Source organism: Sebastes fasciatus, chromosome 8 (assembly GCF_043250625.1).
Source record: "Sebastes fasciatus isolate fSebFas1 chromosome 8, fSebFas1.pri, whole genome shotgun sequence".
NCBI lineage: Eukaryota > Metazoa > Chordata > Actinopteri > Perciformes > Sebastidae > Sebastes > Sebastes fasciatus.
The window spans coordinates 33,131,173-33,147,442 of record NC_133802.1 but is presented as its reverse complement, the minus strand read 5'-3'; the positions used below and the strand labels follow the sequence as shown (position 1 = coordinate 33,147,442).

Genomic DNA, 16,270 nt, shown 5'->3' with positions numbered 1-16,270 from the left:
AAACATCACAGACAAACAACCGTATAAATGCTGGGAGTTTTTTTTTATTATTATTACTATAGATAACACCCAAGAAGCTTAAAACCAAAACTTGCTATGATATTATTATTATTTTATTGTTTACACAAAACATTTAATTCTTCTGGCAACGTTTGACATGTAAAATCATATTCTGTAAATCAATAGAGCAGATTCAGAAAACTCTTTAAATACTGTTTCATTGATTATATTTATTCTCTCCTACAGCCTAGACCCTGGGTTCCCAGCCCCAGACCTCCAGACCTCCAGACCTCCAGACCTCCAGACCTCCAGACCTCCAGACCCCCCTACCGGCCCATTTTCAGCTCCCTCTGCTGTAGCACACCTGAACCAGCTGATGCTCAGCCCAGATCCAACAGTCAGGGCTTCTGAGTCTCATCAGGTGTGTTCAAAACACAACATGATGTGTAGGCTGTTGTGTTATTGATCTATTTTCCACGGCTCGGAGCGACGGCAATTAAGCGCTTAAAAATCCGGCCGCTATTTGATCTTTTGGAGATTGTAGCCGGCTCATTTTTAGAGCTCGAGTGAAGGAGGTCAAATAACGCTCAAAACTTACGCTAAATTGTGGCGAGGAAAAACTGACACGGCCATTTTCAAAGGGGTCCCTTGACCTCTGACCTCCAGATGTGTGAATGTAAATGGGTTCTATGGGTACCCACGAGTCTCCCCTTTACAGACATGCCCACTTTATGATAATCACATGCAGTTTGGGGCAAGTCATAGTCAAGTCAGCACACTGACACACTGACAGCTGTTGTTGCCTGTTGGGCTGCAGTTTGCCATGTTATGATTTGATCATATTGTTTTATGCTAAATGCAGTACCTGTGAGGGTTTCTGGACAATATCTGTCATTGTTTTGTGTTAATTGATTTACAATAATAAATATATACATACATTTACATAAAGCAGCATATTTATCCACTCCCATGTTGATAAGAGGATTAAATATTTGGCAAATCTCTCTTTAAGGTACATTTTGAACATATAAAAAATTAATTAATTTGCGGTTAAAGATGACGATGCCAGCGGTGTGCACGGTAGATGGATGTTATGGATTCACAGTGTATAGAAAATGAATATTTATAACACAGGCAGCGACAGTCTTCTGGTACTTATTACTAACGTTTATTTGACACTCGGACATCCGTGCCGTTTGTCGGCTCATCCAGCCACATTTTTTCCAAGCTTCAACCCCGTGCATTAAGGCGCCGTTGATTCTGGGAAATGCAGGTAAACCTACGAGTTTTATGGAAAGAAACAGAGTGGGGGCCGACGCCATTGAAATAGTTAACACCGGCTGGTTGGATTCAGCCTCCTAAGGATACAGAAATCTACATCTAAAACCTTCATCTAGCATCCCATGCAGTAACCTTCGCATGTCCTTGAACAACAAAGAGCCCATTGGCCCACGCGTTTTCCATTCATGCTCACTGTATATAATCAAGGTGGGAGAACTTCAATGAGCCTGCAACACACAAACCCCTGCCTCTCTTTTCACCAATCCCCCCGGAGAGCCCAATACACCAGGATGAAGAAGAGGAGTACTCAGCTCCTGCAGAAAAACCTCGCTTAATTACAAGTAGAGGAAAAAAACAAATGTTTCGCAGCAGACTCATCAAGCCAAACAAGCCAGGCAGCGGGACTACGGGAAGGAGAGAGAGGAACCGGGAGGAGAGATATATGCCCGATGAGGCCTCTTGCACAACACCACCCCCATCTCCTCCTCAAGGCCCTGCTACTGTGGGAGAAGCCACAGCCAACCCCCCCTCTTCCAAATCCCAGGAAGCCATCTTAATTAGTGCACCTTTTTTTTTCTTTTCTCGCTGAAGGGAAGGTAGCATAGCTAGTTGTAGTGGTGGTGGTGGGTAGGTGGGGATGGGGGTGGTGACACACAAGACACAGAACAACAAGTACTTATTTTCCCCTCATTAAAAGGAGGCTCAAGCTGCAAATCAGCCTGCCACAAGCCCTGACCTGCTGCGCTGCCGCGGCGGTTGTTGTTGAAGAAGTTTGGGAGCGTGGGCTGGCTGCACGGCGGCACGGCGTATAGCTTCGCACCACTAGCCCGGTGAGGCGTTGGGATGATGAGTAATAGAAGAGAGCGGGGAGAGACGAGGAGGGGCATGACTTGGCTTGTGGGGAGAGGGGGGCCCCCGCTGGGCGAGTAGACGCAACCAATTACCTCGTCGACTCAGTCAACCGGTCCCACAGTGGCTGGGCTCACCTCGGCACCGAGCCTTTTGTTCCTGATATCTGCTGTTTCACATCGGCCTCGGAGGGCCCGGCTCGGTACCAGGGGAGACAAATGATCAGTGCAGAGGAGACGGCTTACAGTAGATCTCTGCTTATCTTTGGGCTATCAGTTTTCTATAGAAATGCATTGTATTGTATTGTAAGCTGAGTGCTAATCTCTCATCTCAGGTAATTGTTCCTGATTATCTCAGAGAGGAAATGAACCCTTCCGTCTATTTTGGTTCTTGTTGATGTTCCTTCAGGTAAGATTTTGCATTTGAAGGTCAAACATTTGGACTGGGAACATCCACGCAGTCTATCAGTGTACTGCACTTCACTAGCTGAGATGACGACATCATCCTCAGGTTCAGATCAATATCTGAAGAACCTATTAGGTCTTTTTTACTGTTTATTAAATGCAGGTGTCACTTTAAACACCATACTTTTATAATTAACTAATATCATTATTAGGTTAACAACGCGTTAACGCAAATTCACTTTAATACCACTAATTTCTATAACACATTAATCAATCTTTCGGAGGTTAAAGCGGGTTTTAAAGCTAGAGTGGAGATACTGGTATCATATGAAACTAGAAAACGGATCCATTGGTACCAACTAGGGATGCACCGATACCACTTTTTTTCAGAACGAGTACAAGTACAAGTACTTACATTTGGGTACTCGCCGATACCGAGTACCAATGCGGGTACATCTCTGTGCCAAAAGACCTTCGTTAACAGCCGGCTGGAGGGTGTGAGCGACACACGGCAGGCTGGAGAGTCCCGCATACGAGGCGGTGCGCCGCGACCGGCTTTAGGTCGGCTTGGAAAGGCTCGGGCGAAGGTGCTTCCCGGGGCACCAAACCCTGTGGCGCAATGAAAGTGAGGGCTGGCGCGCAACGCCTGATGTGGGATCCCGGCCCTGCAGGGTCGGGCGCACCAACGGCCCGTCTCGCCCGCACCGTTGGGGAGGTGGAGCGTGAGCGCGTGCAATAGGACCCGAAAGATGGTGATGAGAGGTTAACGTCACGCTGCCGTAAAGTGGTATCGGAGCCGTTTAGCGAGTACGAGTACATGAGCACAGTATCGGACCCGATACCCGATACTGGTACCGGTATCGGTGTATCCCTAGTACCAACCATGTCATACTAGCTTGTCGCGAAGGAGGCTCAATAACGCTCCAAAATTACACTAAATTTTTGGTGAGGAAAAACTGGCGTGGCCATTTTCAAAGGGGTTCCTTGACCTCTGACCTCCAGATCAGTGAATGTAAATGGGTTCTATGGGTACCCACGAGTCTCCCCTTTACAGACATGCCCACTTTATGATAATCACATGCAGTTTGGGGGTCATAGTCAAGTCAGCACACTGACACACTGACAGCTGTTGTTGCCTGTTGGGCTGCAGTTTGCCATGTTATGATTCCCATTTCCACTCCCATGTTGATAAGAGTATTAAATACTTGACAAATCTCCCTTTAAGGTAAATTTTGAACAGATAAAAAATGTATTAATTTGCGACTATGGACAACCATGCGATTAATCGCAATTATATATTTAATCGTTTGACAGCCCTAATATATATATATGTTTAACTCAGTCAGGACATCTCTGCAGAACATCAATATTTAATTTAAAATGGCATTTTGACACATATTGTGCCTCCTGCAATTTGAAAATTGCAGACGGCCATATTGTGATATCGCTAAAATTCGATTAATTTTGCTGCTCTAGCTCATTAAGTATCCTAAAATAACACAGTTCCTGCACATATTAGTCAAAACCCCACAAGATTCAACTCTGCATCATTGATCAGGAATCATTAAAAACTTCACCAACCAGACAGATTTCAAAGAGCTGTAGTTGAATAGAGAATAAAGGTAGTGAACGAGGGGGATATTCTGGCAGCTGATCACACACAAGTGTTTGATTAAATAGTCTGAATGTGCACGGGAACGTACATTTTCAGAGACAGACATTTGGCGAACATTAGTAAGTATCATAAGCGGTTCAAAATCTGGCAAAAAAAAGAGCATGTGGCATCTCAGATTTTTGTAAAAAGTTAACTTTGGTAACTTGAAAGTTGTGAGCTATTGCCTGGCACTTTCCAGAAAAAAAAAGATTACAAGCATTAATATAAAAATAAAAAAGAGGAGCAAGGATTTGGATGTTTATGAACAAGAAATCTTTCTCCTCCAAAGAATTTAAATACATCACTCTCTGCACCGTGGATGGAGCTTTCATGACTGGGAACATTGTCCCTTTAAAAAGAGTTGAGGGTCTGTGTGTGTGTGTGTGTGTGTGTGTGCGATTGAATGTATTCACCCATTAGACTTTGTAGCTGTGATGCACTCACTCAGCTGTATGCATCACTAACAGCTAACAGTCCCCCGCTGCTAGCAGGCTTTTAGACGGAGAGAGAGGCTTTACAGTTCTGCATTTTAATAGAGAACTTTGAATGGAGTGACGGGGGATGGGTGAGAGAAGGGAGGGGAGGGAGCCAAAAGAAAGAGGCATCAAAATATTTTCAGAGGAAAATGAAGTAATGACAAAATACCCACCCGGAGCGTGCAAAGCAGAGGGGGTTTCTGGGAAAAGGACTGCCTTGGCAACGGTAAGGCTAATGTGTCAAAAGAAAAGTCTGTAAGCACACTGAGCGCTGTCATGTCTAGGAGTGCGGGCCATTCAAAGGAAGGAGGAAAAGGTCCAAAAAGCAGTATTGAACGTCTTAATTACTTTCTGCTTCGGCGCCAGAAAACATACCCCTGAAAAGGTTCAATTATAAGATATCAAGGCAAATCAGCTGCCCTTATGGTGGCTGCTTGCTCATCTCTCAATGGAGCTGGGTTAAGCAATTATCGTTTGATACTGTCTACTTATTCTCAAAGGAGACCTGGAGAGGCATCGATGTAATGCGCTGTTTCAAACTGAGATGCATTTGTGTGGCCTTAGAGCGAGTGGTCAGGAGAAACTTGAAAGGAAAAAAAATAAGGCTGGGAAAAAAAAAATACAGAAGAGAGGACGATAATAACACGACTGGTTTCTGATCGCCGGCCCGTGTCAATCAAGTGGCATCTCTTAATGAAACGTACTAATTAACACAGCTCTGAAAGAACATCTGATTGAAAGACGGCAAGAAAAAAATCAGTCGGTTCCACTGAATCCCCCCAACGGCCCCGGAATAAAATATTTAAGTCGCTAAGCCCACACAAAACATAACACCTGAAAACATCTGCCGAGGTAGAGGGAGTTAGCGACCCTGAAGACTTACCACTGCCGACTAGGAAAAAGCTATCACAATTCCAGACTCTGACAACGGCGAAGTTAAAAAGGCATATTTTGTCATAAATAAAACATAGGGAGTGCAGCATTTCGGCAAACTCCCCCAACGAGAGGTCCCAGGAGAGAGACGGGATGCTGTTTGTGAACTCGCGCTTTGCACAGTAACGGGGGGGGCTGCAGCGCTGCATCACCACGACTCAGACTGCATTCCCACATCCAGCCCTATTCAGCGAGGACTAGTCCTCTTTAAAAATTCATTAATTTACAGCAAAAATAGATTAAAGCGCCCAACCTAAAAAGTTTGGCTTGTGAATAGCATTAATAATGGAAGCGAGCATTCCAAAACCTCGAGGCCCCGGCTCAGAGGCATGGCTTAGGTTTTGTTGCGCTTTATAATGGAGAGTAATTTACATTTTTTAGAAGTATTACAGCTTTTTGATGCTTGTTTATAATTACATTGTTTTACATGCAAATTGGCTAACAATTGTTACTCATTAAAACATAACCAGGAGAGTGCAGCAGCAACACTCTGGGCTTGTGTAAGACACAGACTTTACATCAGGTTCACACAATGGAGGCTCCGCACTGAACTCTCGTCGCTGGCAGCGCCAACGCCGCCGCTGCTGCCGAGTTCAATCCAAACGACAGCCCTTTAAAAGTGATCATCCCACCCCCCCCCATCTTATCTTTTACATCTTTCTCTTTCAAATCATAGCAACGCTTTCCGAACAGAATCAAAGAGGATTTTGACAAGATAAAAGGATTTGCTGCATTTGAATCCAAATTATGTGTACTTTCCTGGGGACAAGACAAAAATCACACTGACTGGGAGCACTCAGGGAACTTAAAGGCACTTAAAAGGAGAGTAAGTCGGCTCTAATGCCTTGTCACATCTTTTTTCCCAGCCTGAAGATAGAAGAGTTTGCTATCGTATCGTATCGTATTAGAGCTGTCCTCGACCAAAGAAATTCTTAGTCGACTAACACTTGATCAGTTGATTTAATCGACAGATCTGTGAAACTGAGTTTCTCCACAAAGAATCACACAAAAGCGCCACTTTGAATCTTGTGTTTATCAGAGATGTGCTCTTGAGTTTCTTAAGACATTCAGCATGAAAGAAAAAGCATAAAAATGACTAATCAACTAGAGCTGCTAGATTATGGAAACAATCAAAATCCAGATTATTTTGGTCAATATGGAGATCACGATTATTGAATACGATTAATCATTGACTTTGGAAACATCATGCATTTAGAAAGAATATTTTGTAGCCTACATTTTAAAGTTAAATGCATCAATGTGGTGCACTTTGAGAGCAAAATTAAGAGGATTGATCTATGAAGAACGTTGTGCTCTATAGTAAACACTTTAATGGTAAACACATTGGTTGTGTAGATATGAACGGTAATGACATGGCAAAAAAACGCATTGCTGCACTGAGAACACTGATGTCTGCCACAGTTGACAGTCGCACCGGGAGCATGGAGCCCCGTCCCTCCCCGCAGGAGGAGAGGGCACAGCGAGCACTAAGTGGCGAGGCCCTGGCGAGGGTTGCTGTAAAGCGCCACCTTCACTCCGGGCCTTAGCCAGCCCTGAGGAGAGTTCACCGAGCGGTCGTCTCTGACCTGCCGAGCGGGGCTAAAGCGAACCGCTGTGAAGGAAAGGGGTGCGCTGGATTTATAACACAAGACAAAACAAGAGAGTCATTGCGAAACGGAGTGCGGCACAATAATGCTGACGTTTCATGTCGATTATCTTGTTTTCATAAGCCGTAATGTACGATTAATTGCACAGCCCTATAAGGACCGATTAGTCGACTAAGAGAGGGCTGCCCTAGTAGGAGGAGCGCCGGTCGTTGATCCCGACTTTCGTAGTGGCCAAACGGCGGTACTACAACTTCCGTGTCCGTCACGTGATGCCATTGGGCCCAAAAAAAAAAATCAACTCCCCGGTACGAACACTCTAATAGCCCTTATTTAAACCATGACGTCTTAAAAGTTGTAAAACGCACTAATAGCGGGAATCCTCAGTTCATGTGAATGAGACCCAGACCGTGACGACAGTGTGACTTTGGGCCGCCGTGACCGAGTCATGTGACCGAGCGGACGCTACTGCTCCTGCTCCAGGATGCGGAAGATCGCCGGAAGATCCGGGTACTTTTCCACTCGGAAGTCGAGCCATTTAGGCTTCATGCACCACAGAGCAACTTTCATATGAATAAACGGGGCCCGCCTCCAACGCTGTATCCAAGTCTCTTGATACATGGTATCATATATATATATATATATATATATATATATAGCTGATTGAGGATGAAGGGTTTCACATCTACTCACTTGCAGAGGTCAGGTAATTACTTCTAATATCAGGTCATCTCAATAATCCCTTTGTCTAAATGATGATTTAAACAGCTGATTATTGATATGACCTGAGGTAATTAAAGTGACCTGTTGACCTATTAACGTTGTGGAGGTCTGATAATTACAGAGGCAGATTAGAGGGACTTCTAGCTGAAGCAAATGAGACCTCTTCCTCACCTCTTTTAACAGCTACGGCAGTTTACCAGCAGCCGCTCTGTGCGGAAGTGTTCATGATAAACAGTAGAAGACGGAAGATGCTCGCAGGCATCAATCCACACAACCGGAGAGAGTGGGTGTTTGCTAAAAGCATAATCTTACTTAGTAAGTCTTTAAGTAAAGAGATCTTCTCTCCAAGGTTAAACACAGATTCTGTATAATGGCAGCGGTATAAAGAAGGTGAGTCTATAGTCTGTTTACAGGGATTAACACGGTGGCTGAGGCAGGCAAACATTTACTGCAGAGCACGACTGGTTTGTATTTATGAGCTGTAAAAAAGACTTCTGAATGATACATGCTAACGCTAAATCATTTAAATCATCAGTTTCCCTTTAACGAAACATATTTTCTCATAATTTGGGACAAGTTCGGCGTCTGAACTTCATGATGCTTTAATCGGGTGGCAAATCATTCTTGGAGCGGGATGACTGGCTGCCCAACGTTACTTATGAAGTCACACAAAAAGAATATATTAATGAACATGCCGGAAGACAACATGAAATCTTGATGGCCATGACTCATTCATATACCAGAGTTAAAAATGTACTTTGCTTATTAATTCCTATTTTGTATTTCTGGATTTTATTTATTATGCAATAATTCTCTTTGGAATTTGTGAATTTGTATCTCATTGAGCAGCTTAATCTATTTTTATTTACCAACTGATAAAGCTACTGCTGCTAATTTAAGTCACATCGCCCTTAATGTGCTGAGTTCCCAAAGCCACCCTCACGTTGACGCTATGCATTGATGTGGGTAACTTGTGTGGTGCTATTTTACTGTTTTCAGTAAAGGAACAGTGTGTAACAATTACGGGGATCTATTAGCAGAAATATAGATGTATAACTATAAATTGTTGTGTTTTTGTTAGCTTAGAATGAGCCCTCCATATCTACATAGGGAGCAGGTCCTCTTCACGGAGTCCACCATGTTGCTCCTCCATGTTTCTACGGTAGAACAGAACGGACAAACCAAACACTGGCTCTCTAGAGAGAGACTTTCACATTTTCATTTGACCTGAAGGCCACCGTGGTTCTTAGTGAAACTGCGGTAACATGAGCCGCATAGTGCAAAAGCGTGGTACCGCCAGTCGCCGTCTGATTTCCGTTGCTCCTAAAGTAGTGTTATTATGTTCAGGCTTGTCGCAGTAGTCTGTGTTACCGGTGTTACCGGTGTTACGCGGTGGTCGGGCACACACCGATTACATTACGTACCGCACCGCCCCCCACCATCGTTATGCTTTTTTTTTTGCAGAAATAAAACCACTTTAGTTCATTTTGGCGTATCAGCGCCGTGTTATCAATAGATAGTCGGACGACAGACGCTATAAACTGACAGTGAATGCAGCAGGTCTCATATTTCACGCATACGGGACGAGAGGGAGTTGACAGACCGAGAGATGGCGGAGGATTTGGTATCGAAGCGAAAAGCAAAAGCGCCTATTTGGCAATATTTCAGATTTAAACTCAATGCTACGAGGGATCCGTAATGTTAATGAGGCAATCGCGCAGCGGTGCCAGGTAACGTTTGACCCCTGTGGCCCCGCAGCAGAAGCTGGACTGGAGAGGCCAGACACACCGGCACTCGATGTTAAAGATCAAAGTAAGCGCGCTACACATATTGAATGTCATCTTGTCTTGTAAAATGTCCAGTGTAATTGGTAACACCGTCGTTGTCACAAGTTTATTAACCGGTGGGGAAACTTCCTCACAGTCACATTTCTAATTGTGGTATGGATGGTCTCTGAGCGAGGCAAACGGCGTTACCACGTGTTTTGCACTCGGCGGCTCACGTTACCGCTGTCTTGGAAAGGGAGGAGTGAGCGGAGGGGTACTCAGTTGGTTGCAATCTGCAACCACACCACTAGATGCCACCAAATCCTACACACTGTCCCTTTAATACACTAATCGTTTAAGTTGTAACCTTTAATGCATTTTGTCTACTGATACGGGATTGGGAGCATTTCCATTGCCTCTCAACGGCTCTCAACATGGCGACATCCAGCTAGTGGCTTGCAGCTAATGGTGCTAACAATGCTAGCAGTGCAAACAAAGGTGAAAGTGCCGACAGAGCTGACAGTGTTTACGGCAGTGACGCCGTCGGTCGGGATGACGTTATGAGCTGTAACCGCCATATGAGCGCAGTGCAGAGCGGCACGCTCACATGCACAAACATCCAATAAAAAGCATGTGCGGCCAGCCCGGCTATGTCAACAAAGCACAGAGAAGCTCTGATTACAACACACACAGCTGAGGGAGGGTGTCTTCATACTCTGCTCAGGTAGACATTACTCCACTATATCTTTACATAACTAATAGTTGTTTGATGCTAAATTAATGCTCGAATTTAGCACCTTGAAATAATTTTGACAGCTAATAGTAGTCTTGTAGACACTTTCAGTTTGCTTTTGAAGTTTGCTAAGCGCCACTCCTAGCATGCCAAGCTGCCTTTTTTTACACTTGACTCTCCTGTGGAGATCTTGGCGGCTATTTCCTCGTGTAAATTCTGTTATTTTGTAAATATAGGTCCAGATGTGCAGTGACCGACCTGGAGAAATATATGTGTGTGTTTTATTCATGCATCTTATTACACTGGGTTACATTTCCTTTATTTTTCATTGTTTAACTTTACTCTTTTTGAGAGAGACAGTTCATGTTTTGTTATATTGATTTAAGAAAAAGAAAAAAAGGTATTAAAAACTCTCCGCTAATTATTTTCCAACATCGTCTAAGAGCCACATAAACATGTCAATTTTAGATATGTAGTATTGTCGTGTTGCTTGAGACATTATAAAAGAAAGGTGCTCAGAGTGCTGCTTTGCGTTGATGATCCAGATGTGCAATGACCAACCTGGAGGTAATATATGTGTGTGTATGATATTGTCTTCCTGCAGAGAATGGAATAAGTGAGTCGTTCTCATCTTTGCCCAACTAACATCCGTTACACATGGAGTTCATCGTCATCAGAGAACCTCAAATGCACGTGGTTGTAGCCACCATTAATTCACCTTTCAAAAAAGTCATTAATACGCCGGTTTCTTAGCAGTGCACTTGCTGACATTGACGCTAATTACAACGACCTTTCCGATGATAAAAACAGAAATCAGTAAAACCTTACGAGGGTTCCTTCTCTCCACGTTTTCACGCCATTCTGCATAACGTTTTAATGAGGCATTTAGGGGTCTATGAGTGATCTACTGAGAAAGTCTACAATGGCAATCAGCAGTGAGTGTGGCAGCTGTTCGGCAATTAAAAAGCCAAATTACCCTCAATCAACACCATTTACAAGCGCAAGTAAATCTCAGAGCAAATAATGATGAGAGAAATCTGTTCAGACAGCTCTCATCTTGATAGGAATTAGAGGCGCATCCAAATCAGGAACAGGGTACTCTCTCAAACGTTTCTCTCAGTCTGTCGCCCACAAACACACACACACACACACACACACACACACACACACACACACACACACACACACACACACACACACCTCCCCTTGTCTGCGTGTTTTTGGAGAGAAGAAACCGTAAAGTATCTGCTCGGCTGCAGCATGACTCCTTTACAGTATAAGATGGTCACCGCTCATGGTGAGGTTATAGTCTCTTTATGGAAAGATCCATCTGAGGCAGCCTATCGAAGAGAAATCCATCGTGGGGGAGAATAACTGCACCATCAACAAACTCCGCTTAGTGGAAGACGGCAAATAAAAGTGACCTGCATCAGACACTCAAGGGCAGTTATGGCAAATTACAGCATCTTCTGTCTGCATCAAGATGTTTTCACACAAAGACATTTAGTGCTATCTGTATTAGAGGTAGGCCGGTTATGTGGGGACGTACATCACCGTTTTACATGGAGGCTCCGTACACAAAGTCAACGTAGAGGTGGGAGAAAAAAAGTTATCTCTTGAATACATAACGAAGCTCTTTGTCCCAGATACAAGACAGACAGAAAAATAAATCATTCACTGTTACTGTAACTTGCTTACTGTACCAATCTGGTGTTCTCGCTTCCAAATAATCCAGCCACGTACCTATCCATACATCCATCCATCCATCCATCCATTCATGAAATGAAATGAAATCACACACTTTAGGATCCTCCTTACCCCGGGAAATATGCACCAACATCAATGGTTTGTAAGAGTGGCATTTAACAACGTAAGGGGACGCGCAACAGAAGTAATCCTGAATATTCTCTTACTAATGATTAAATTCAGAATGACAAAAATTATTCATTTAAAACAGTCTATGCAAAAGCAGCCGACTAGGCTGCTTCAGAAGTAATGAAGATATCGGCCGATTAAAGCTTCAATAGGCAGTTTATTTTTGGCATCATTGGGCAAAAATCCCATAATAACCTTTCAGTATATTGTAATTCAAGTGTTCTGAGAGATAACTAGACTTCTGCACCTCCTCATGGCTCTGTTTTCAGGCTTTAGAACATCTAGCCCCTGACGAGAGACTTTGACCAATCACAGGTCATTTCATTGAGAGAGCGTTCCTATTGGCCGTGCTCCGGTAATGTGACCGGAACTTGGCATTCCTTCACCAGATTTCACAATGGCGGCGGCGTCACAAACTTTCTCATTTTACAGCTAAACCGTGCACTACAAGATGATTCTTAAAACATTAACGTTAATAATATTGATTCATATTTGATCAGCGCTGCCTAGTTTGACCGTTTGGTCGGAGTTGGCGAGTGATTGACAGCCGGCTCTCATAGACGGCAGCTGGACGGCAGACCTCAGATCAGCTCTTACTGCTTGTTTTCCTCCGGTCTGTGAAATCTTGCAGATGCCGTTAGGAGCACCGGAGGACACAGAGGCACATTATTTTTTTCAGGTTACCTGTTTCATGCACTACTGTCACGATATAGTGACTGTTTTATAAAAATAACTTTTTTTTAAATCATATTTGCTCCAATCTCGCCTACTTCAGCTTTAATCGTTTATCGGCTGATTCTACCAACATGATGCTAATTCTGCTCTCAAAGTGCACCAGATTGAAGTATTTAACTTTAAAATGCAGCTAACAGCAGGGGTAGGGTGAATATTCCTGTTGTTTTTTCATAAAACAAAAAAAATATATTGCAATGTCAGTTTTTTTCCAACATCGTGCATCCCTAATTTGTGCATTAGCAGGAATGTAGCACAGCATGTAAGTGAAAACTCGTGTTTATGTTCATGTGAAAGTGCAATAAAAATATGTTGTCGCTAATATCTATGAATAATCGTGATGTCAATATTGATCAAAAATAATCGGGATTATAATTTTGGCCATAATCGTGCGAGCCATATATACAAGTAGAGTTTATTATTATTATTATTATTATTATTTGGCACAGTGAAAAAAAAACTTCAGTCAGTCATCTTTTTCAGTAAAAGGAACACATTTCTGGAACGCCCAAACCAACAGAAATAAAAATACAACCTGACCTGAAAACGTTTAATGAAAAGGTGAAAAACTGAAACTAAACCAAACCTGTGATCACTGATTATTGATTGGGAACATACAGTACATTGATTGTGATGTGCAATGTTGTATTATGGGATTTTATGTATGATGTGCTATTTAGTATTGTTTTTTTTTCTTTTTCTTAAAAGCCTAACCAGGGACAAGGTCTGCAAATCAGCTATGGCTAGAAGTCCTATATACGTTGCATCGGTTGCACTTTAATTAAATGTAACAAATGCCTACATGTATCGTCCCTGTCAAATAAACTAATAAATACAAATTTTATATAAAAATATGTTAAAAGAAATGTGTAAAAAAAATAAACTAAAAAATGTTTAGTTTGATATTAAATAAAAAATCTAACTAAACATGGTGAGCCACTGAAAATGACACATCCTGTCAGAATAGTGTGCTGACTGAACCATTAAGCATGACATGATGCATACAGGCATATAATCATATGCATGTACTGTACATCGATACAGTAGCATAGGAATACTGTAAAGATCTATACATGCACCCTACATATAAAATATGTTATCCTATGAAACAAAGTTGGATCTTATGAATCCCCTGAAGCTTATTTAAAGTGACTTATTTCCCCCTTCTGTTAAACTTTGTAGTTGCTTCACTACTTTAAAGCTTGACTCTCCAAAGTCTCCATACTGTGTTACATAGCTGCCAGTGATGACTGTTGGAGCTCAGTGTGCTGCTGCTCCTCGGTGGGTCAGAATATAAGTGTTTTCAGCTGTGCAGCTGTGCAGAGCTCCTGTCCTCTGTCCAGTATAATCCTCCACTTTCTCCTCAGCAACACTGTCTGAATGCTCTGCAAACTTATAATAAGTGGATGGACATTGTGGATAAAGACTCCAGAGTCTGCATGCATCCTGACAGAGAACTGATGTTAAGTAAAAGCACTTTTTTTCAGGTAAAATCACTCACAAATCTGCAAGACAAATATTTATTCTGCATAGATAAAATAAGTTGATGGACATTGTAGATAAAGACTCCAGTTTCTGCATGCATGCATCCTGACTGCGAACTGATAAGTAAAAGCACAAATCAGTCACAAATGTGCATGACAAACATTTATTCTGCACAGATAAAATAAATTGATGGATATTGTGGATTAAGACTACAGCGTCTGCATGCATGCATACTGACTGTGAACTGGCATTAAGTAAAAGCACTTATTTCCCTGTAAATCACTCACAAATGTGCATGACAAACATTCTCCTGCACAGATCAAATAAGTTGATGGACATTGTGGATAAAGACTCCAGAGTCTGCATGCATGCATACTGACAGAGAACTGATGTTAAGTAAAAGCACTTATTTCCCTGTAAATCAGTCACAAATCTGTATGACAAACATTTCTTCTACTCACCGTCGGAGGTAAACGTGAACCGGCTCAATTTTTTTTTTTTTTTTTGCAGGAGCTCCAGACGCAGATCCTGCACTTGAGAAATCCCCCTCCGAAGATCCGAAGACAAAAGCTCCCCGGCGGTGTGTAGCCGCTGTCAGCCCGGTGGGCAGCTCCGGAGCTCTGCAGGGCGTCTCTCTCTGACTGACCGCTGCTCCGGTTCACTCGACCGGCTGGACGAGAACCGGACTGACCCTCTAATCCTCGTTAGCGCTGCCGCTCTACAGCACGATGATCCCGGTCTCCTCTCTCTCTCTGCTCCGCTCAGGCTGCTGGAAAACCCACCGGAACTACTTCCACCGCCAGCCGGAGCACGTTGAGGATAAATCCATGCACCAGCAGAGGAAAACATGAAATCACATCTATTTAACTAGTTCCTCCATTTCAATATTAATGAGCCTCCACCAGGACACACATATAATAACACCATCATTATGTCTAGCATGACTTATAACAGGATTATAATAACATTATATGATGTTAGGTTTATGTGTTTAAGTAATCACCATCATCTGATGAACTCATCTTTATTATTATTATTAGAATTCGAACTATGACAAATTATAAAATCATTGCAGTGATTACAGTTGTTTTTTTATACAATTATGACAAATTATTTAAACATGGCAGTGATTTTGACTGTTTTGCTAAAGTGGTAAAATTATACAAAAATTATTAGAATTATGACAAATTATTAAAACATTGCAGTGATTAAAAAACATTTTCGTGGGTACCCATAGAACCCATTTTCATTCACATATCTGGAGGTCAGAGGTCAAGGGACCAATTTGAAAATGGCCATGACAGTTTTTCCTCACTAAAATTTAGTCCAACTTTGGAGCGTTATTTAGCCTCCTTCCCGACATGTTAGCATGACATGGTTGGTATGGATTTTCTAGTTCCATATATATATATATATATATATATATATATATATATATCTGCGTCTTCACTCTAGCCCTAAAACTGAACCTGATAGAGCCTCTGAAAGACATTAAAGTCAGTCGGGATTGCACGTGAAAAATGAATACTTGAACAAACATCAGTGTGATAATAACTACCTAAAATGACAGAAACCATCTTTGGAAAAATGTTATTTGAGGTGTAGTTTATTTTGACTCATGTCAAAAGGGGGCGGGATTTATGACCTGTAGGGGGCGATCCAGATGTTTGTGAGGTCTCACACTGGCTACTGTTGCTGCAGTAAGTCGACTGACTTTGCTGATGTTTCAGTTATTTGGGTTGAACAATGCAAATT

General features: G+C 42.5%; 1 protein-coding gene across 4 annotated transcripts in view; it reads right to left on the bottom strand.

Moving 5' to 3' along the window:
* The window catches only part of LOC141771994 (forkhead box protein J3-like), an 83,002-nt gene extending 67,902 nt beyond the window's left edge, over positions 1-15,100 (bottom strand). Inside the window, exon 1 of one of the 4 annotated variants that reach the window (XM_074642581.1) lies at positions 14,977-15,100. The gene's annotated coding sequence lies outside the window, so the exon portion shown is untranslated. The remainder of the gene's footprint in view (positions 1-14,976) is intronic. The other 3 variants (XM_074642583.1, XM_074642582.1, XM_074642584.1) reach the window with 3 other exon arrangements.
* Positions 15,101-16,270: the final 1,170 nt, after the last annotated feature.